The sequence below is a fragment of the Trachypithecus francoisi genome, unplaced genomic scaffold (genome assembly GCF_009764315.1).
Source record: "Trachypithecus francoisi isolate TF-2019V2 unplaced genomic scaffold, Tfra_2.0 Contig00787, whole genome shotgun sequence".
NCBI classification, from domain to species: Eukaryota; Metazoa; Chordata; class Mammalia; order Primates; family Cercopithecidae; genus Trachypithecus; species Trachypithecus francoisi.
In genome coordinates this window covers 79,108-102,014 of record NW_022680899.1, presented here as the reverse complement: position 1 = coordinate 102,014, position 22,907 = coordinate 79,108, and the positions used below count along the sequence as shown (strand labels likewise).

The following is a 22,907-nucleotide window of genomic DNA, read 5'->3' as shown; positions in this document are numbered from 1 at the left end:
CTTCACCCCACATCCCAGCACCACCACCCATCAGGGTCTTGTTCTCTGGAGTCTCTGAGTGTCTGGTTCTCCAGCCTTGCAGAGTCGTGATGGGAAAGGGGCAGGGCATTTTACGAGACCTGGTTAAGTGACACCTGCATATCTGAGCCCCACTGGGGTCTCTGCCACACAAACTGGGTTTGCGCCATGCCAAATCCATTTTTTGGCCTCACCAATGATCCCCCAGGGGAGTTCCGTTCACAGAACTCTCTCTTCTTCCACTCAGGATGTGGCCTCCTGAGGTGACATCTCTGATGGATATGGCAGGGTTTTCCAGAATCCTGGGTGGGGTGACATGTTGCCTTCTCATTTGCATGGAGATTCCTGAGATCTGGTCAGGGAGGATCCCCTACGAATGCATGAATCCCCCAGATACTTGTCATGAGCATGTGTCACTGCTAACTGGTGAGCATCCTGGCACATGACTGTTTTCGGATGTCTGCAAAGGGCAGAGCAGGGAGTCCCAGCAAGCACATACATCTGTCCTGAGGTTGCCCATTGGTACCCATGGCTGGGCAGTCTACTTGACTCTCTGGCAGATGACCTTCCTCTGTTGTCGTTCCCTCTTTCCCCGAGTGTGGGCAGAGGACCCCTGCCCATGGAGGTGCACTGCAGACAGAAGCAGCAGCAGAGGCCTGGTTTTCTGAGGAATTGCTGCCAGTTTGAGGAAGGAAGAAAGTCCCACCTACAATGACCACCACCCAGCCTGGAGGAAACTCCATGCCAACAGCATGGACCAGCATGGGAGCCAGAGTCCTGCTAATGCTGCAGCTCATCACTCCCACTCAGCAGCCCAGTAGCCCAGCAGCCATTGCCACATCCCATTTCCAGGGCCTCCTGCCCCCGTGCCCCTGCATGCCCATGGACCCCCACACCTCTCTTCCTGGTTGCCCAAAGTAGGCCTGGAGGGAATTTTTCAAGTCCACTTTCTGTAGGTAAGTCAAAACATTACCAAATAACCACTGCACACCGGGTCCAATGCCCTTCCAAACTCACTGTTTTCTGTGACCCTTAAACACTTGTCCCGCATCTCCCAGACTCCACTGTACCTTGATCAGCAGGTCCCTCTTCACTGCAGTGTCTTTTTTGCAGAGTTCTTTTAAATATTTTGCGCTTTTGCTATGGACAGAGGAAGGAAAAAACGGTAAATTTGGGAATCAGGGGGCAGATTTGTGAGTTCCAATCCCTTTTGTTTGAAAACCCAGTGAATCCCAGCTTCCTGTGTAAGAGTCTCCAGTGGGGTCCTCTGATGACAAGGGCTCCAGAGGACAGGGGTAGGACCTGTCATGCTCCTCCCCTGGCCCATCTCTACTTCACATGAGCCCCTGCGTGTTCACAGTTAGCTTCCAGCTGGACACAGTTCCACTGCTGGGTGCAAACACCTGAAAGCCTCCAGTTGGCTCTAACCTATTCCTGATGGTTGAAAATCCTTAGTCCTGAGTTGGAAATCCTTGCCCTGGAGTCCAGGGCAGCTTAATGACTACACCCAACAGCCCATCCCGGCCTCCAATGTGCCTGTTCTCCAAGAACCTTTCAGAGTCTTTGAGGGCACATGGGGAGACCTATGGGTCCCTAGGTCAACCCTGGTGCTCCCCTGGAGGCAGATCGTCACCTGGACACTCCTGCCCACGTTTTGTGTAGCCAATGTATTGGGTTACTGCTCAGAGTAGAGACGATGGCATGAACTGAGGAGAATTTGTTGAGGCTTACGCACTCCTGGAGAGGGAAGAGTGAGCTGTGAGGTCCAGAGTTGGAGTCAGACCCACTTCAGCCTCAGCCCCCTCTGCTGAGATCTCCCTTCCTGAATGAAGCAGAGGCCCAGGGAACCTCACGAGGGCACACCTGGAGCTGAGTGAATGTCACTCATCTAGGAGGATTTCAGTTCAACCCAAGGAAGATCCCAGGTCAGAAGTGAGTAGCCACCACTGGGCCATGGGGGTCAAGGTCAGGGAAGCTCTGGGAAGAAGGGCCTAGGGGATGTGCAGGGCTCAGGCTAGAGATACAGATGCCAATCCTGAAAGCCGATGGAGGAGAAGAGGTAGTTCCCCATTTTTAGAGAGGGAATTCCAAGGCCCAACCATGGCTTACCCTGGCCACCTTGATCCAGTGCTCCACCACCCTGGCCCTGTCCTGGGCCCTCATGCTGTGGTCCCCGAGGCAGGAGGTGGTGACACAGTTGGTGAGCCTGTTGAAGTACGCAATGGTGGCACAAACTGTGGGTGCCACGTGCTGACTCCTCTTTTGATGTCGTTGGCCCCAGATGGAGCCCATGCATTCATAGAGCTCCATCTTTTTGAGCAGCTCCTTTGGGGGAGGAGGAGAGTGTCATGGACACAGCACACCCCAGCACAGAGTCACCCACAGTACCAGGCAGGAAGTGAGCTCACAGTCATCCACAGTCTCTGGCAGGAACAGAGCTGGAGCTCAGAAAGCTTTAAAATATGCTCCAGACTTGTGGGAGTCCCTGCATTTGGTTTTCTGCCACTGAGGACCCTGAATGCATCGTGGCCCAGAACCCAACAAGGGTGGGAAGAGAGAGTGACATTTTCTCCCAGGCCATCCTCACTCCAGGAACTAGAAGGTGGCTCAGACCTGCCCATCCTGAGGCCTCTACTTCCTCCCATCCCAATCAGCCCTCTACTCCTTCTCTCCATACCGTTGCACTTTCCTTGTGGCAGCTCCAACCTTGGGCTCTGTTTTGGTGTCTGCCATAGAATCTAGTATGCATCATTTACCTAACAAGTGCTGAGGGTGGTGAGGCTCCTGAGAAGCTGGGTGAAGGACTCATGGCCCTGCCTGCCCCTCAGTGATCACCTGCCCTGTCCTGCTTTCTGTCCATCCCCTGTCATTCAGTCTGCACAGTCAATCTGTGCAGCTGGCATGGGTGATGTCCCATCTCTGCTGTCTACATGCAGACAGGGAAGGCTTGTGGGTGAGGAAACTCAACGAGATTCCATGGTTGGTAAGAAGTGGGGCTGAAATTGAACCCAGGGCTTTGGCGACTCCTCGGGGAGAGGGTGGTCTGAGCCAGCTGGTGCCAGAAGCACAGCCTGGAAAGCCCAGCTGCTCACCACATCCATGAGGGTCAGCTGCTCTGCCAGCAGCCTGGGAGGGAAGGTCGTGATGTCAGGCAGCTCCTCACTGGGTTGAGTCTTGACTGTCCCGGGAGAGGGATAGGGGACTCTGGGGCTGACTGTGGCTCCAGCACTGTTCCTGGAAGGGGCCCTTCCCCTGGTGCTGGTGCTGGTGCTGAATATACATATCCTGGTGCATCCAGGGCTGCACGTGACTCTGGCTCCAGAGCAGGCTGCAGGTCCAACAGCAGTGGTGGTGCTGGCTCCAAGGCCAGCATTGTTAATGTGTGTTGCCCAGGAGGTGGAGCAGGATCTGGAAAAAGAGAAAAGGTCACCACACCAGTCACTTTTTACTGGAATTTACAAGTACAGAAATGACTGGATGGAATTTAAGGGAGTTGTAGCCCCAAAACACCACCCCCGGAAGTCTTGCAAACTATAAGCCTCCTTACCTTCTGGCTTGGCCTCCTTGGGCTCCGGAAGCACCAACTGGCCTAGCGCAATTTTCTGATGGTCCTCCAAGCCCAGTCCAGGCCAGGTGAAGGTCCTGAAGGCCAGCTTTATCCAGAAAGGTGACCGTTTCAGGGTCTGGCAGCAAACTGAAGTGTTTTCAGGGGGCCAGGTGAACAAAATGGAGGTGGTGGTGCTGGTGATGGAGTGGACAGCTGAGTCAGAGGTCTGGCCTTCTCCCACACAACCCTCCAGGGCACCCTTGTGTGGATCTGGGTCCCTGGCCTCTTGCTGCCTGTGTACAGGCCAGCCCCACCCTACCACAAGCCATCAGTGCTATCCTGGAAGGAGCAGATCTGGCCATGCAGTGGAGCTGTACAGACCCTTGTGTGCCCCAGCGTCCCACTGATGTTCTCTTCCCAACGGCCCTGGAGCACAGCACTGTGCACCTGGGCACTCAAGACTGCAGCTCCAGGCAGATTAGTGAGCAGCTTGTTCATCAAAGCTCCAGCTCTGGTTCCCCTGCTGCTGGAGTTAGGAGGGTAGGGGCAGAAGTCAGGTGGAGGAGAACAGGGAGAGTTGGGAAGCCACAGTACTGGGGGCATCTCTCAGTGGCCAGCTGTGACCCCAGCCTCACTTCTCCTTTGCAGGGGACCTAAGTTTCCATTTACAGAACTCAGTATTTGCCTCTTGCAGGGGAAGTCCCCAGATGTCAGCCTTGTCATGGGAATTCTAAGACATATGAACCCCAAGACTCCTTTAGTCTCTCCCCAGCCACAGTCCACATATTTCCACCTACATTTTGTGGGTGAAGAGGCCCATCAGAATCCTAAATCCCCCTAGGTTATACTTGTTGCTGGGCTCTGTCATTCTAGTCAGAATCTGGGAGGATGCCACCATATGTAGAGGAGGCCATGAGGGTTTCCCCTCTAACATTCTGTAGATATGATTTGTTTATTGTGTCTACTGTGAGCACCTGACTCTGAGTAGAATTGGGGCCCATGGATTGTCATCTGCTTTGTTTATGAAATTAAGCCAAGCCACAAGAAGAACAATGTACAAATGAGGTGTTTTGTATGTATATGTTGAATGAAAGAACCCCAACCATTGGAGAAGCCCAGTGAGCCTCTCCAGATGTGTGAGTGGGCCTGTGGCTCCTTTTTCAGCACCAAGGAACCCCTCTTCTGTGTCAAGGAGAAAGTCCAGCCAGAAAGAATCTCAGACATCCTTTACTGATGCCATCACGGACTTGCTTTCTCTGTGCCTTTCCAAACAGCAAGAGATATGGGCCATAGTGGCAGAATGCTGAGAGCTGCTTCAGTGAGGGGGAAGAGAAAAGTAATAGACACGAATCACAGCACCCACAGCAGATTGTCCAGAGTTTTAGTCTCTAGGGACCCTTTTGATTGCTGTGTCTTAGATCATTCAGTCTCTACAAGAACCCTGTGAGGTTCATCTTCTCACTACTCCCTGTTCCAGAGGAGCCAACTGAGGCTCCAAGAGCTGCGTCTTAAAGACACAGCCAGTAGGGGACAGAGGCACCTCGGTGCCTTGGAGGGGATGGACACTCACCTTCTAACGAGTAGTTCCAAAAAGTGTGGCACGGTGATAAATTCCCAGGAGGGACCCCGGCAGGTGGCATAAGACGAGATGGGTTTAGTTAGAAAGACTGGAACCAGGGACACCAAAAGCTTCTCCCCTCTGCCGGGCTGGAAAGTTGGCATCCTGCTGGTCTCATTTTCATACTAGGGGGACAAGGAGGGACACAAGAGTCAGTGGTAACTCCATGAACCACCAGAGGATCGGGATCTGGAACACCCACCAAGAAACACCAACCCTTCAGGGACTTGTGCATGTGGAGAACCTGGGTGCCCATGGTGAAAAGTGTTCTAGGCTTTCAAAGAAAAATTGCATGTAAGGATGGAGAAGGAGAAAATGATTCATGCCTTCAAGACATCGGCACGGTGAATGTGAGCTGTGGGGCAACAGCACCCTCTGTATCAACAGCCTGCATGAAGAGCATCATCCTTGCAATCCTCAAAAATCACCCTCATGGTGGAGAAGAGGAGACGTGGGCTTTTGGATGTCAAATGCTTGCTCAGCAGCACCCGGATCAGAAGAGAGCACCTTCCACAGGGAGGACTGGATGAAATTCCCTCTAGGCCACCTGAGGCTCTACTTCTGGTATGGAGGGGAAGGGCCTGGGGAGGTGTCGTCCCCTCCTCATTTTAGTGACAGCACACAGGACAAGACGCTCTAGAAGAACCTTTTGACTTAAAGGGATATGATTGTTTTTGTTCTTTAACATGAACGTGAGTCTGGAGAAACAGTTATGACCATCCCAGCCCTAGCCAAGGGGAAAATGCCAGAAGACTGCAGGGTCGGAGGAAGCACACCCCAAGGCCCAGGATTTGCCAGACGACTCGTGGAAGAGAAAACGCAGGCAGGTATTGAAACCAGGAAAGGTTACACAAATGTAGATTTGAAACTGGAAATGACACAAGGTGATTTTCTCTGCCACACTGACAGCAGATTGGCATAAATTTAAGAGCATGTTAGTATTCAGGGGAGGATGTGTTCACAGAAGCAGCTACCTTCAGAAGCTGCTGGTGACCCTGGAGCAGCTGGAGCCCTTTTGGAAAGTCAACTGACTAGAGCTGTTGAAACTTGGTATCTGCACATCCTTTCACCCAGATATCCCTTTCCCGGGTGTGTGTCTTCCGCAGGGGATTTGTATATTTTATGGGTTGAATTATGTCCCCTCCCCCAAGTGTAACTGTTTCTATTCTCAACCCCAAAGACTCAGAATGTGACTGTGTTTGGACACAGAGTTCTAGAAGAGGTAATTCAGGTGAAGTGAGTTCATTAGGGTGGCCCCTAATTTAATATGCCTGGGATTCTTACAAGGAGAGGTGGTCAGCGCACAGAGAAGTTCAAGAGAAGACCCTGTGCTGACCGCGATAGAAATCAGCCATCTCCAAGGCAAAGAGAGAGGCCCAGAGAAACCACCCCAGACTGACAGCTTGAGGTTGGGCTTCCAGTCTCCAAAATTGTGAGGAACCAGATTTCTGTGATTAAGCCCTTCCGTCAGCGAGCATGTTATTGCAGCCCTGGGAAACTGCTCCAGCCTATTAGGAGACACATAGGATTATGCTCCCTGCAGAAAGGCTGCCTAGAAAGGAAATTTTATCATGACAGGCTTCACCAGCACTGAGAGGCTGACCCGCTGTGGAACATGGCCTCCCTTAAGGAATATTACAGTGACATACAAGGGTGCAGCTCCTGCCTGGTGGGTCTGCAGGGATGAGTTCTGTGAGATGACACTTTAAACACAGATGCTTAGAGTAGCTTCACCTTCTTTTGTTGTAATCACCACCCCCCTACAACTTGTTTGTGTAGAAGTGTTGAATTTTAAGTCCTGGAGGAGGTCTGGCAGGGCAGGGGAGCTGCCTGTTGCCAGAGATACACTTAGGGTGGGAAATTAAAATGATAACAGGATGAGTATGTTGCTACAGTGTTATCATTGTACTCAATTCTTGTAGCAACATGCTGAGATACTCCTGGCATAGCATCAAGTGAAAGCAGAAGGATTTTCTCTGATCTTCCTCTGATAGGTGAAAGAGACTTTGCCAGTAACCAAGTTGCCACTGGGGACTAACGGCAGCCAGGTTCCTTTGGGAGAGGACAGTGGCTCACTCAAGTGTGGAAGCCCTAGGACAGAGCCTAGGGAGTCCCCATATTCGTGTTTGAGTCCTGGGCCCACCCTGGTTTTTTTGAGTCCCTGTCTGTGGAGACCCTTCTGTGCCCAATCTCACCCCAGAGCAGCACTGGCCATGGTTGGTAGCAGGGGGCCCCTGCCCTTCTTTGAAGAAGATGGAATGGAATCCATCCAACAGCTCCTGCTTGATCTGCTGTGTAAAGCTCTGCAAAGAGAGTGCCCGAGAGCCGGGCAAGGAGGTGTCAGTCGCCTGCCTGGCTGACCCCATAGTGGGATACCCCCATTGGAACTCCTCCCTGGCACCCCCTTCCCCAACAGGATTTGGCACATAGGAGCATCTGCATAGACCTCCAGCCAGAGAAGGTTGAGGTCTCTGGCAGATGAAGCTTGAGGTCTTGGGATTCAGATCTGAGCAGACAAACTGTGTCCTCAACACTCACCTTCCCATCCTGAAGGCATGGTCTGGGCTGTGAACCTGACACACTGACCAGGCTCCAAACCCCGGACAACCTACCTGCTCTTGTCCAGAGAGGGTCTCTCTTCTCCTGTTTCCCTCAAACACATGGGGAGGGGCTCAGCACTGCCCTGATGGGCACAGCTGAGGCCTGACCTGGACGGGCCTGCCCTGGGCCCTTTGTTACCTGTGGGTGCCTTCTGGAAAAGAGCCAGAGGCGTCGAGGGTGAGGGTTGAACCAGTGTCTATATTCTCGGGAAACAGTCTCATTTTGGCCTCTTCTGCGATGAGGAGGTCGGCAGCATGTCGGGACACACCAGGAGAACATGTTGTTCTCTTGACTGTCGACTACCATCTGAGCTGGAAATGGGGCTGTCTCTAGAATATGGGTGCCTAGTTACCAGAATTCTAGGTTCTGTTGGGGGTCTGTCAGCAAGGAAGTGAGGTCACATCTTGTACGTTCCATCCTGTAAGTGCCTCCTTTCCATGAGACCTACTCAAAGGCCCTCTGGGCTTCTGGCCACTCACCTTCCCCCATCAACTCCTTACCTTTCACCGTTATGCCAAAGTGTGCCCCTTGAGCACCTTGGGAAGACCTGGATGTAACCAGGGTCCCAGGTTTGAGGAGACAGTGCTGGGTCAAACAACCTTTATCCTAGCAGTTGTGAGACCCTAGAGAACTCCTTTGGTGTTTTGGGGCCTCCCCAGCATGCACAATGGGGGTTATGCTTTCATCTCCTTCCTAGGAAACTCATGAGGTATGTTTGAGGTAGATCTTATAAAACTCATGGTGTGGTGTTCCCTGTAGATACTGCACACACTTACAGATGGAAGAAATACAAGAAGGGGTGAGAGGTAGCATGGAATAGAACTCCAATGGGACTGGGGTCCACAGTGTGGTCTCAGGAGAAGACACTTTTGCTCTGGGCCTCGTCTTTCATGCTGCATCAGTTGAGGTTGAGATTAAATGAAATTCAGACCTCCTCCTCTGACATTGCACCTTCCAGTGCCTTCCCATTTTATTTAGACCCAGACCCTGTGCCTCATCTCAGCCTAGGGTGGGCAGCATGCACAAAGACAGCACTGAGGGGTTAGTGACTCCCTTCTGAGTGATGGAATATGACACAGATGATGGAATAGCACTACTGGGCTAGTTCAGGATGGTACAACAAAGAGCGATAGCCTGGAGATCTGATCAAAAAAAGAATTATGTTTCTCCCAATTCTGGAGGCTAGAAGTTGGATATCAGGGTTCCAGCCTGGTCAGGCCTTAGTGTGGACTCCCGCCCCATTCAGTGATCTTTTACAGTGCTGTCCTTTCCTTGGAGGATGGCTCAAATTAAGAGCATGGGTAGACCTCCATTCAAAGCCCAGCTCCCACTTGTACCTTGGTCGTGAGGAAGTCATAGAACATCCCTGTGCCTGTTTTCTCCTCTGAGAAATGGCGTTAGTGAGAATTGCTTCCCTTCTTAATCACAGAAAATAAAGTATGCAGAGAAGTTAACTTGGTGCCATTGGGTGGAGAGTGAAAGCCCAGCAAACCAGAGACATCAGTTTGCCCACTTCAGTGATGAGGAGTGCAGAGAGCAGGTGAGGCTGGGGCAGGTAGCAGGCCAGCCTGCCAGAGCCTAGGAACAGGTGAAAGGTAAGAGTGACCTCCTCACCCTGAGTTCTCAGGGGACACAGACATGCAGGGGCTGTGGGGAGCACAATCATCAGGGCTCCTCTCATTCCCCTGGTTCCCTCCATATCTGACTTGGTCACAGGGCCCCCTCTCCCTGTATTTCCTCTCTGCTCTGCTTTCTTCCTGGCTGCCCTCCCAGGACTCATTTTTGGCCCTGATCAGGTGGAGTCTTGAGGTAACTATAGGCCTATTAGTAACTCCTCTGAAGTTCAACCCACCATTTTGTTGAGACCTCTGAGCTTCGTCAGAGCCCTCCTCCTGCTGGGACCTGAGAGAGGGCTGGAGGGAGCTGACAGTGCAATGGCAGTTTTTTCTGGGGCTGCCGCTCCAGTGCCCACTGACAGGTATCTGCTGAATTCGAGCTTTCTTTTGAGTCTCTGGGGTTCTGAGGGGTGATTTTCCCTCTGAAGACAGGTGGAGCCCCTGGTGGGTGCCTTCGCCTCAGAAATGGGTCCCCCTGAGCTGGGAACTGTGCTCTACCCTCAGTGTCCTAGGACACCTCACACCTGGCCCTGCCCATTCCAGCTTCCGAAGCCCACAGAGAGGGTGTGTAGAAATTGGTAGATATGAAAGGGCTACAAATAAGTCATAGGAAGTGTATTTACATAACTCAGTGGTTTTCAGCCATTACTATACATTTATTTCAGCAAAGGAGATATTTTAAAATGCAAATACCCTGTATCACCCTGCAGAGATTTGGATTTATTTGATGGGGCAGAAGACAGGCATCTTTGGTTTTTTGTTTGCTTGTTTGATTGTAACAGGATCTTGTGCTGTGGCCCAGGTTGTAGTGCAGTGCCATGATCATGGGCACTGCAACCTTGACCTTCCAGGCTCCGGGAATCCTCCCTTCTCAGCCTCCCAAGTGGGTGGGACTATGGGCATATACCACCATGTCATGCTAATTTTTGTGTTTTGTAGAGACAGGGTCTCACTATTCCACCCAGGCTGTTCTTGAAGTCCTAACCTCAAGCTCTACTCCTGCCTCTGCCTCCCACAATGCTGAGTTTACAGATGTGAGCTACTGTGCCTGGCCCTGTATCTTTTAAGAGCTTCCCTAGTGCTTTGAATAGGCACCCAAGCAAAGAAGGCTTTGCTTGCAGAAGGCTTGTGGAACCCTGTTGAGGCTGCGTCTTCTTCACAGCCGTCAGATTGTTCCCTGAGGTATCTGCTTAGCAGTGCACAGGCTATTTACATGGAGGGCTTTGGGGAGCTGTTGGGTTTGGGTTTGGCTGGGGCATGAGTGTTGGCTGTGGGATCTGTCACAACCTGGTCCTATGGGATACCCAGTCTAGGATCCTTCTTCCCAGATCACCATCCTGCCTGTCACCACTCCTATGGCAGGTCGACCGCTGCTTGCTGGAAGGGTGTTGGGAAGTATTGGTCTGCCAGCTGTCACGTCCTCCTGTTCTGCTGAATCCCAGCGATCCTCACTTGGAGTCTGGGTCTCAGAAGGGTGTGGCCCTGGGTTCTTGGCTGTCTGAGCTGGTGCTTTTGCAGCCTCTGGGGCTCTTGTATGTGAGGCGTGACCTGAGTTGCTTCAGGAAATTTTGCCCCTGAGGCTGCCTCCTGCTTAAGAGCAGAGGCTTTGTGTGGAGATCTGGCTGGCCTCCCTCGTGCCCAGCCTGTCCTGTTCTGTTATGTTTGGGATTGAGGCCGTGTGGAGGGGTCTCTTCCTATAGAGGAGGCAAGGCCAGTCCTGTGGGTCAGAGTGAAGCATGGCGATCCCAGCTGGCTGTGCCCGGCCTTTGACTGGAGGAGTCTGAGAATGACCAGGCCTGGGGAGCTGATCTTCCTGGGAAACAGCTTGTCTCCTCCCCTATTGTGGAGTTTGTGGATGTGACCCAGAGTGCTCTGGGCTGCTGTAGCATATGCTGGGTGTAGCCGTGTGGTTCAGGGTGAGAGGTGCAGGGGATCGTCTGCTCTGAGCCAGTTAATGCCTGGACAGGACTGGGGCAGCCCTGAAAGAAGCCAGGTCTGATTGGAGAATAAGCATGGGTAGGGAGGGGACAGGGTCACCAGGGCTGTGTGTCATGTGTTCTTGCTGCTTGGTCTGCCCTGGGAGTGAGAACAGAGGTGGAGGCTGCTGTGGACCCACTTTGGCTTCCCGAAAGCAGGTGTTCATGTAGAGAGCCAGGTGGATGGGGGACAAAGCTGGTCTCTGAGGTGTTGAGTGGTTCTTTGTATGTCTTTGTCCTTTTTCTCTCTGCTGTCCCCAACGGCTCTGCTGTACCAGCCCATTGACCAAATATGTCACTCAGAGCATCCTGGTCCTACACAGGAGTGTTAAAGCCCCTAAAGGGGCAGAGAGGGCTTAGGAGTTTCTCAGAAGCCTGAGCCCAGTGTGAGAGGGCACCAGAGTCACTGAGAACAGACCATTTGAAAAGTCAGGCAGAGGGATCCTGGGCCCTGAGTATGTCTGCCTGGCCTGTGGTAACCAGGCCAACAGGACCAGGGCCTCAATAGAGCTTAGCTACTGAGCTTGGCAGTTGTCCAGTTGCTCTCGGTGGAGGTCGCAGAACGTCCTGCTTCCCCAACCCCTGTCTTTTGGTCTCCAGGATCCTTGGAGCAGCTGCAAGGTAGGTAGAGGGGTGTCTCTCCCAGCTGCTTGGTGAGATGAGCCTCCACCTGGCTGCCTCTGCCAGGAGAAAAGAGTAAAGATTGCAGCAGGGAGAAAAGCCAGTTGGGGCCCTTTTAGAGTCAACCCTGTTGCTCCGATTCAAATTTTCAGTTCAGATTTTGCAGGCATGAGTGTGGGTCCCTGAGTGCCTGCCCTTTGAATTCTTTTGGTGAGGACTGAGCATTCCCCAGGGGCTTCTCATTGAACCCCAGAAACACGGCCCCCATTTACCACCTCATCCCTTCCCAGGACCTGCTGAAGCACACACCTGTGGACCACCCAGACTGCCTGCCACTACAGGATGCCCTCCGCATCTCCCAGGACTTCTTTCTGGCATCAGTGAGGACATTGACCCCTCTGGACTGCGGTCACAATGGACTCCCAAGGGGCAGGTGAGCTCAGGGCCCAGCAAGGACTCACACTCAGGTTGAGGATCCCAGGGTGGACCAGATCCCCAGTTTCTTCTCTTATGGCACAGGTATCACTTTGTACCCCTGGTCTCTGCAACCCTGATCCCCCATTCCCAGCCAAGGAGAAATCTTTGGTCCTTGGTCACCCTGATTTGATTCCCTGTGGCATTTTAAGCCCTAGGCTGAGAGCTTTAAGCCCAGTGTCTCAATAATTTTCCTAAGAATCCAGTGAGCCAGAAGAGGAGACAGGCCTGGACAGTCTCTCCACATCCACCACACAGTCTTTGAGCTGTGTCAGAGCTGGAATCTTTACCTCAGGCAGGCTGTCTGGAGGCCCCAGGCATTGTTCCCCACACCAGGGAAGTCAGCCTGTGGGTACCTCATTCTTGATTGCAGACACCTGCCTCTGGCCAGGATGATGTCATCAAGGTGACCAGGGAGGCTGAGGGAGCAGGAGATCTCAGCCGCTTTAGATTGGTCTGTACAAGCAAGAATCAGGGAGTGAGCCCCACATGGGGAAAGGCTAGTACTAGAGTTGGCCAAGGCCATCCAGGTTGCTGGAGCATTTTACATGAGCTTCTGGATGTCAGAGAGCAGTTTCCCTGGGGGCCCTTCTTGGTGCAAGAGTGGGAGTTAGCCCAGTGAGGGGAAGCAACATTCAGCATTAGAGGCACAATTCACCCCTGTGGGTTGGCAGCCTGGCCCAGATCAAAGGCTTCCTGATCAACAGAGGCTGTTAAGTCGCCCTTGGGAGTGAAGACTGCCTGGGTTCATGCTCCTGTGTTATATTTGTGAGTGAAGGGCGGGTCTGGAGAGTGTCTCATGGTGCATAGGGAGCTGTTTCTGTGCAGTTTCTGGTGCCAGTTTGCAAAATCATGGAATGTCACTAGTTTGTTTTTCTCTGGGGATATCTGAAAAATCTCTGGAAGACGTAGAGTAGCATCAGTTGCAGGTCATCTTAACTGTACGCTTTCAGTACACGCACCTACATGTTGCAGTATACGTAGGTCACACGGTGTGTCATGGAGACAGGAAAGGCTGGGACAGATGGTCGCAGCCCCACAGAAGCCCTCCTGACTCTGAGGGTGGCTGAGGGGAAACTATGGAAATCCTCATGGAGTAGAAACCATCCGGAGCCCAGGTGAGAGGTGGATGCAGGTCCCCCCAGGACACTTCTGTGGCCCCACCGGAAGCAGCCCGGGGTGTCTCTTTCCCTGGGTGTTGTTTTTTAAATGTGTCCACCATACATGAATTTGGGTTTGGTTCCCTTGTTGGGTCTTGTTGTTCCGTATTTTTGTGTTAATGCCAGTACCACATTGTTTGGATCACTATAGCTCTTCTATGTCATTTGTAATCAGGGAGCATAATACATCCATGTACTTTGTATTTTCCAGTGGTGAGATTTCTAGATGACATAGTAGTTGTCTATTTAATTTGAGGAGGAACTGCCGACTATTGCTCATAGTGCTTGACCTGGGAGGCAGAGGTTGCACTGAGACAAGATGGCGCCACTCCATTCTAGCCTGGGCAACAGAGCTAGACTGTCTCCCAAACAAAACAAAGATTCTCTGTGATGATGACTGCATCAGCCCCTCAGGAGGGAGCGCTTCTCCAGGGCAAGGCGAGGGGAAGCCCAGTGATGGGAGTGCTGCCCAGAGAGGAGTTAGTTCCAGTGGCGGGGGCGCTGGGATTTGCCTGAGGATTGTGCATTGGCAGCTTCTCTGCCTCTCATTGCCCTTCCCAGCTGCACACGTCATGAGTGTTAGTGTGCAGTCACAGGCCTGCCTCCTTTAGGCCACTTTGTGACCATGAGTTTTCCTATAGGGCAGGGTAATTTCAGGATCTAACTTGGTGCTCTTGCATGTTCTTAGCCCCAAGAAGCAGCTCTCCTCATTCTAGGCTTTTATTTTGTTTTGTTTTGTTTTGTTTTGTAGAAATGGGGTCTTGCGTTGTTGACCAGGCTGGTCTCAAACTCCTGGGCTCAGGTGATCCTCACACCTTGGCTTCCCAGTGTGCTGGGATTACAAGCATGAGCCACTGTGCCATGCTAATTTCCTTACTACTATATTTTTGTAGAGCTAGGGTATCGCTGTATTGCTCAGGCTGGTCTCGAACTCCTGGCTGCAAGTCATCCTCCTGCCTCAGCCTTCCAGAATGCTGGGATTACATCACCTTCTTACCTTCTCTGCCAGAAGAGTCCCCGTAGTGTGTGTGTGCTGAGTCATGCCGGCTTCTGGGTGCTGAATGGGCTTTGCCGCTCTGGTCCTGGGCTCTGTATGTGGACGTGATCTGTGTGAACAGCTACTACACTTGGTATCATGACTACGGACACCTGGAGTTGATTCAGCTGCAGCTGGCCACCCAGTTTGAGAATTGGTGTAAGACTTATCACAAGCCCATTATTCAGAGTGAGTACAGAGCAACAGAATTGTAGGGTTTCACCAGGTAAGAGGTGTTGAACTTTGTGATTGTGTGTTCTCTCTGGGCAGAGATGTCACTTGCAACCCCGGCCTGCCCTGTGCCCACTGGAGTGCTCCCCTTCCTTCACCTTTAGGCTCACCTCCCGCTACCCCATCCACATTCCCTTCTTGCCAGCAGCCAGGCCTCTGCCCCAGTCGCTTGGTCCTCAAAGGTGGCCTCCTTACCGGCCTTGTTTCCAGACAGCCTCCTATCACCCATGCTCAAGTGGTCTTTCTAACTCCTGACCTCAAGTGATTTGCCTGCTTCGGCCTACCCAAATCCTGGGATTATAGACGGGAGCCACCACGCCTGGCCTGTCCTCATTTTTTAATCCCTCTCATTTTTTTGGTCATCCTCACCAAAGATAGGTTGCTTTATCTTTTCGTTTTTTCCTTTTCTTTATGTGGATTCCTGAACCCCATCCAGCCGCTCGTTCCCTCCCCAGCCAGCTCACACTCATTTGTCACAGCTCCTGGGACTCCCATTGACACATAAAGAACAACCACCCACAATGGAGTGCACTGTTCTGTTTGCACCCTTAAATTTATCGTGCTTACAGAATGCCACTTCTGCAAACTAGTCAAGTAGGGGGAAGTGGCTCATGGATATGCACCCTTGCTCATCCTCTTTGAAAAGGTAACCAGCTCTGATTTCTTTTTTCTTTGAGACAGAAGTTCATTGTTGTCACCCAGGCTGGAGTTCAGTGGCACAATCTTGACTCACCGCTACCTCCGCCTCTGGGTTCAAACGATTCTCCTGCCTCAGCCTCCCAAGTAACTTGGATTACAGGTATGCACCACCACCTTCTCCTAATCTTTGTTTTTTTAGTAGAGGTGAGGTTTCACCATGTTAGTCAGGCTGGTCTTGAACTTTTGACCTCAAGTGATCCACCTGCCTTGGCCTCCCTAAGTGCTGGAATTACAGGCATGGGCCACCATGTCTGGCCCCAGTTTTGAATTCTTAAGAAAAACTCGAGAGGTTCTAGGTCAGCACTGATAGACCTGGGTGCTGCAGGTGCTGGGTGTGGTGGCTCACACCTGGAATGCTAGCACTTTGGGAGACCGAGATCAGAGGCTTTCTTGAGCCCAGGAGTTTGAGACCAGTCTGCACAACATAGACCCCATCTCTACAAAAAATTTAAGATTAGTTGCAGCCGAGCATGACGGCTGACACCTGTAATCCCAGCATTTTGGGAGGCCGAGGTGGGTGGATCACGAGGTCAGGAGTTCGAGTCCAACCTGACCAACATGGTGAAACCTCATGTCTACTAAGAAAATACAAAAATTAGCTGGGTGTGGTGGTGTGCACCTGTAATCTCAGCTACTCAGGAGGCTGAAGCAGGAGAACCAGGGAGGCAGAGGTTATAGTGAGCCAACATCTTGCCACTGCACTCCAGCCTGGGTGACAGAGAGAGACTCCGTCTCAAAAAAGTAAGAAAAATAAAAAATAAAATTAGTTGGTTATGGTTGTGCTTGCCTGTAGTCCCAGCTTCTTGGGACACTGAGGTGGGAGGATTGTTTGAGCCCAGCAGGTCAAGGCTGCCGTCTGCCATGATTGCACCACTGTGCTCCCACCAGGGGGACAGAGTGAGACCTTGTTTCAAAAAAGAACCTATGCAATGATAGAAATACCCCATATATGCACTGTGTGAAATGGTGGCCACTAGCTACATATGGCTATTGAGGTCTTGATATATGACTAGAATAGCTGAATTTATTTAGTTTAATTAAAAATAATTTTTTTTGAGACAGCCTCATTCTGTCGCCCAGGCTGGAGTGCAGTGGCATAATCACAGCTCACTGCTCAACCTCCTGGGCTCAAATGATCCTCCCTCCTCAGTCCCCCAAGTGGCTGGAACCACAGGCATGCGTCACCACACCTGGCTAATATTTAAACTTTTTGTAGAGACTGGGTGTCACTATGTTGCCTAGGCTGGTCTTGAACTCCTGGGCTCAAGTGATCCTTCTGCCTTGACCTCCCTGTGGGGAAAAAGAAAGAGAGATCAGTTTGTTACCATGTCTATATAGAAGGAAGTAGACATAAAAAACCATTTAGTTCTGTATTTGAGATGCTGTTAATCTGTGACCTTACCTTCAACTTTGTCCTTGCAAGAGACATGTGCGAAGGTGACTTAAGGTTAAAATGATTTTTGCGGTGCAGAATGTGCTTTGTTAAACAAGTGCCTAAAGGCTGCTTATGGTTAAAGGTCATCACCATTCTCTTAAATCTCAAGAAAGAGAAAAACATTTGTCTCCTGCCCCTCCCTGGGCAATGGAACATCTCCGGGTAACACCCATTGTGTGTTTTGTTTACGGAGCAAGGAGAAAACCACCTTTAGGAATAAGGTGGGGCTTGCTGGAGCAATACTGCTAAAAGGTTTATGGAGATGTTCGCATATGCATCTCAAGGCACAGCATTTTCCTTTAAACTTATTCATGTTACAAGGATTTTTGTTCATATGTCTTACTGTTGATCTCCTCCCTACAATGATCCTATTGTCCAGCCACTCCCTTATCTTTTTGATGGTAAAGATAATTATCAATAAATACTAAGGGAACTCAGAGGCCGGTGCCGGCGTGGGTCCTCTGTAAGCTGAGTGCGGGTCCCCTGGGCCCCGCTTTTCTTTCTCTACACTTTGTCTCTGTGTTTTATTCCCTTTCTCAAGTCTTTCGTTTCCACCTAACGAGAAACACCCACAAGTGTGGAGGGGCAGGCCACCCCTTCATCTCCCAAAGTGCTGGGATTCCAGACCTGAGCTGCCATGCTCAGCCTGGTTTAATTTCATTATACATACATACATACACATACACATACATTTATTTAAGATAGGGTCTCGCTCTGTCACCCAGGCTGGAGTGCAGTGATGCAAACACAGCTCACTGAAGCTTTGACCTCCGGGGCTCAAGCAGTCCTCCCACCTCAGCCTCCCAAGTAGCTGGGACCCCAGCTGTGTGCCACGATGCTTGGTTAATTTTTGTAGTTTTTGTAGAGATGGGGTCTTGTTAATATTTCCCAGGCTGGTCTTGAACTTCTAGGCTCAAGCAGTCCTCCCACTTCGGCCTCCCAAAGTGCTGAGATGACAGGCATGAGCCATCATGCCTGGTCCCAAGGCATATTTTTACTTCTAGTGTAGTTCAGCCTTAAGACTGTACCAGCAGATAGAGATGGAAAAGTAAGATGAACTGAATATCAAATTATATTTATAAATAAAGCAGTTACTAATTAATGACTTTCTTTCTCTCTTTCTTTCCTTCTTTCTTTCTTTCTTTCTTTCTTTCTTTCTTTCTTTTCTTTTCTTTGACAGAGTCTTGCTGTTGCCTATGCTGGAGTGCAGTGGCACGATCTCTGCTCACTGCAACCTCCACCTCCCGGGTTCACACCATTCTCCTGCCTCAGTCTCCTGAGTAGATGGGACTACAGGTGCCCACTACCATGCCCGGCTCACTTTTTTGTATTTTTTGTAGAAATGGGGTTTCACCGTGTTATCCAGGATGGTCTCGATCTCCTGACCTTGTGATCTGCCTGGCCTCAACCTCCCAAAGTGCTGGGATTATAGGCATGAGCCACCATGCCTGATTATGTGGTGTTTTTTTAAACCTCCTTTTTTATTCTGGGTTAGGTCATTCCCTGGCTGTCTTTACCCTAGCATCAGTGTGTCCTGCAGTCACTACAGCCCCCTGCGAGGTCAGATATTTTCATCACCATCAAATGGATCTTTATTTTTTATCTAACATTTACAATTCTGCCAGTTCTGACTTTTAAATTCTCTTTGCCTTGAATTCCAGGATCCATCTCTGATGTTCAGTGAAGACTACCAGAACAGTCTGCTGGAGCAGTAATATCTGGGTCTGGATCAAAAGCGCAGAAAATACGTGGTTGGAGAGTTCATCTGGAATTTTGCCAATTTCATGACTAACCAGTGTAAGTGGCAGTGTGGCTCATGGGATAATGTACCTGTCCTCATTTTTTCAGGTTGCCTTGCCCTTTCTGGATATTTTGGTTGTAAGAATATTGGAAACAAAGTGAGGAAGCTGGTTTAATCCATGTAGGTCACGCTGAGGATTTCCTAGGTAAAGGAAGTTGTGCTTAGGAAGTAGGAAAGCAGTCAGGCCCCCACTTCCCAAATACAGTCAAAAAGCAAACAGGAGAGTCTCCTACAGTGAGATGGAAATGGCTAGCTTGCCTTTTTCTTGTCTATTTCATAGCCAAGGAGGAAGGAAAAACTGGACTTCATTATGGATTTACTTTTCAGATACACTGATTATTCCAGAGGAAGGTACAAAGCCTGAGAAGCTTAAGGTATTAAAGTATGTTTATATTACTCACTTGCAAAAAGTAGGCTCATCAAACGCAGGTGGTTTTCAACGTATCTTGAACATGGCAGCTTTTAAAAGTCTTTAGACGGGGCATGGTGACTCATCCCTGTAATCCCAGCGCTTTGGGAGGCCAAGGTGGGAGGATCCCTTGAAGCCAGAAGTTTGAGACCAGCCTGTTAAGCAGAGCAAGACAGCATCTCTACAAAAAATAAGCACATTAGCTGGGTGTGGTGGTGTGTTCCTGTAGTTCCAGCTGCTTGGGGGGGCTGAGGCAGGCAGATTGCCTGAGCACAGGAGTCGCGGGCTGCAGTGAGCTGTGATTGCACCACTGCATCTGAACCTGGGTGACAGAGTGACACCTGTCTCAAAAAAAAAAAAAAAAAAGGTCTTCAAACTTCAAAGATCAGATGATCTGTGCTGTCACGTTGGGGGACTGAGGGGCTGCACAGTTTGCAATGAATGTTTCCCATTTCTTCCTAGTTTATGGACTTACCATCCTTGGCAGTTTGGTGGGTTGGAGAAGGATATGCTGATGGCAGGAGTTACAATACATTACTTATAGGGGAAGACAGGCTTTTGAAAGTTAACGCTTAAAAGTGAGAATGGAAAAGGGATGAGTGAATGAACAAGATGAGGTGAGAGGGAAGAGGTAAAGGGAAAAGGAGAACAAGAAGCTCTTCTCTGCATGGCACCTGGGATGAATGGTTTCTGGGGACATCCCTGATGGCAATTTTGTGGAGAGGCACAAAGATTTCTGTGGTAAGAAATGAGCTGTAGGCCCAGCGCAGTGGCTGACAGCTGTAATCCCAGCACTTTGGGAGGCCAAGGAGGGCAGATCACCTGAGGTCAGGAGTTCAAAACCAGCCTGGCCAACATGGAGAAACCTTGTCTCTATTAAAAATATAAAAATTAGCCAGGTGTGGTGGTAAATGCCTGTAATCTCAGCTACTCAGTAGGCTAAGGTATGAGAATCACTTGAACCCAGGAGGTGGAGGTTGCAGTGAGGGAAGATCACGCCATGGCACTCCAGCCTGGGCAAGAAGAGTGAAACTCCATTTCAAGGAAAAATAAAATAAAATAAAAAACTAGGGGGGCTGGGCGCAGCGTCTCATGCCTGTATCCCAGCACTATGGGAGGTGGAGGTGGACAGATCACGAGGTCAGGAGTTTGAGACCAGCCTAGCCAACATGGTGAAACCTGGTCTCTACTAAAAGTACAAAAATTGACTGGGCATGGTGGCAGATGCTGGTAATCCCAGATACTTGGGAGGCTTGAACCCAGGAGGTGGAGGTTGCAGTGAGCCGAGATCGCATGGCTGCACTCCAGCCTGGGTAACAGAGCGAGACTCCACATCAAAAAAAAATAAAATGAAGAAGGAGGAGGAGGAAGAGGGAGAAAAAGAAGAAGAAATAGTTAGGTGTGGTGGCTCAGGCCTGTAATCCTAGCAATTTGGGAGGCAGAGGAGGAGCAGGAGGAGGAAAGGAGGAAAAGGAAACAGCCAGGTCAGTCGTGGTGGCTGGTGCCTGTGAGGAGGAGGAGGAGGAGGAGGAAGAGGAGGAGAAGGAGGAGGAGGAAAAAGAAATGGAGGAGGAGGAGAAAGAAATAAACAGCCAAGCCTTGTGTAGTGGCTCATGCCTGTGAGGAGGAGAAGGAGGAAAAAGAAATGGAGGAGAGGAGGAAGAAGGAAGAAAAGTAAAAGAAGGAGGAAAAAGAAACTGAGGAGGAGGAGGAAAAAGAAATGGAGGGGGAGGAGGAGGATAAAGAAACAGAGGAGGAGGAGGAGTTGGGAGGAGGAGGAGGAGGAGGAATTGGAGGAGGAGGAGGAGGTGGTGGAATTACAGGTGTGAGCCACTGCACCTGGCTGGAAATCATATCTCATCATGAGATCTGGAGGGTACATACCCGAACCACATTAGCCTTCAAGGGAAATTCCAGGCACCTAGCTATTCTTTAGAAGTAAATTAGCAACTTGATAAGAAGAAGGTAGTAATTGGCTGAGTGCAGTGGCTCACACCTGTAATCCCAGCATTCTGGGAGATTGAGACAGATAGATCAACTAAGGTCAGGAGTTCCAGATGAGTCTGGCTAACATGGTGAAATCCCATGTGTACTGAAAATACAAAAATTAGCTGGATGTGATAACGGATGCCTGTTATCCTAGCTGCTGAGGAGGCTGAGGCAGGAGGATTGCTTGAACCCAAAAGGTGGATGGTGCAGTGGGCTTAGATTGGGCCATTTCTCTCCAGCCTGGGAGACAGAGTGAGACTCGTCTCAAAAAAAAAAAGAAAAAAGAAAAGAAAAAGGTAATAATAGCTCAGAACAATAGCCACCCAAGTTGGTTAGAGCCACAAGATATTTGATCCCCTATAGAAAGTAAAGATAACATCTTGACAAATGTCCGTAAGTTGTTTTCCCGAAGCGCAGATCTCCACTGGATGAAAAATGGTGACAGCTTTCCCTTCCGCCTCAGATAACAGTGAACCGAGGACTGAACTCTCACTGGTGTTCTTTGTTCCAAATTTCTTCCTGAGGGGCCTGGAGGGAATCACACTCACAGGCAAAAACTTAACACTCAGCCTCCCAAAGTACTGGGATTACAGGCATGAGCCACCATGCCCGTTCCTGGCCTGCTTTTTAGTAAAATTTTACTCCTGCTCTGCAACTTGCCTCTATCTGGTTTCTACTTTATGACCCTCAGTCAAATTCTTTCTTCTGAGGAGGCAAGAATTGAGGTTGTTTCAGTTGTGTATGGATTCACCACCGGGAACTCAGATACCTTCCACCGGTAACAGGTCGAGGATGCTAGGTGAAAATGTTATGGAAGCTGCATGCTTTTTACAAATGTACTGGTTCTCATGTCCAGCCACAGCCACTGCACCTGTGTGAAAGTCCCCTTAATAAACCTATGTCTTTTTACTGTCTCCAGATCTCTTCCTCTATCCTTCCACATGGTGCCCTCCCTACTGGAGTAAAGTGGGGTCCCACAGGGCACCCTCTCCCTGTAATTTTTTTTTTTTTTTTGAGATAGATTCTTGCTCTGTCACCCAGGTTGGACTGCAGTGGTGTGACCTTGGCTTACTGCAACCTTCACCTCCTGGGTTCAAGTGATTCTTCAGCCTCAGCCTCCTGAGTAGCTGGGATTACAGGTGCCTGCTATCATGCCTGGCTCCTTTTTTTTTTTTTTTTTTTTTTTTAGTATTTTCAGTAGAGAGGGGGTTTCGTCGTGTTGGCCAGGCTGGTCTCGAGCTACTGGCCTCAAGTGTTGCGCCCACGTCAGCTGTCCCAAAGTGCTGGGATTTCAGGCGTGACCAACTGCACTTTGCCTCTGTCCCTGTATCTTCATGTATCTTCAAAGCCAAGAAGGAGCTTCTGTCCCTTTGCTTAGGGTCAGGGTCCCAGAGGTCCAGAGTCAAGGCTACAGCCGCCTCCCAAGGACGTGCATCACTGCAAGAGATGCATGCAGCAGTCATGGAAGAGGCTTCCCTGGGGCCTACTCCAATTCCTACTGGTGAAAGCAAGTGGAGATGCCCCTTGAAGAAACGGGAATACCACCAATCTCCGGGGTTCTGTCCTGGCCTGGGGCCCTGGATCGTCCAGCCTCTGCTGGGATGGCAGCAGACCACGCCCTTGTTGGCTGGAGCTGAGGGTGGGGGTCCCGCTTCCTAAAAGGCCTAGCCCTGGAT

The 22,907-nt window shown here is 50.5% G+C and overlaps 1 long non-coding RNA gene and 1 pseudogene across 3 annotated transcripts; one reads left to right on the top strand and one right to left on the bottom strand.

The window, feature by feature from the left end:
• Positions 1 to 993: 993 nt before the first annotated feature.
• LOC117089079 lies at positions 994 to 15,127 on the bottom strand (annotated as a pseudogene).
• Positions 15,128 to 15,643: 516 nt separating this feature from the next.
• LOC117089014 lies at positions 15,644 to 22,907 on the top strand. 3 transcript variants are annotated; one of them, XR_004439464.1, is made up of 4 exons: positions 15,644 to 15,697; positions 18,694 to 18,829; positions 19,114 to 19,207; positions 22,610 to 22,907. It is a non-coding gene; the product is annotated as an uncharacterized LOC117089014 (long non-coding RNA). The 3 variants fall into 3 exon arrangements; XR_004439462.1 differs by lacking the exon at positions 15,644 to 15,697 and having other exon boundaries at positions 18,511 to 18,829; XR_004439463.1 differs by lacking the exons at positions 15,644 to 15,697; positions 22,610 to 22,907 and adding an exon at positions 22,273 to 22,322 and having other exon boundaries at positions 18,511 to 18,829.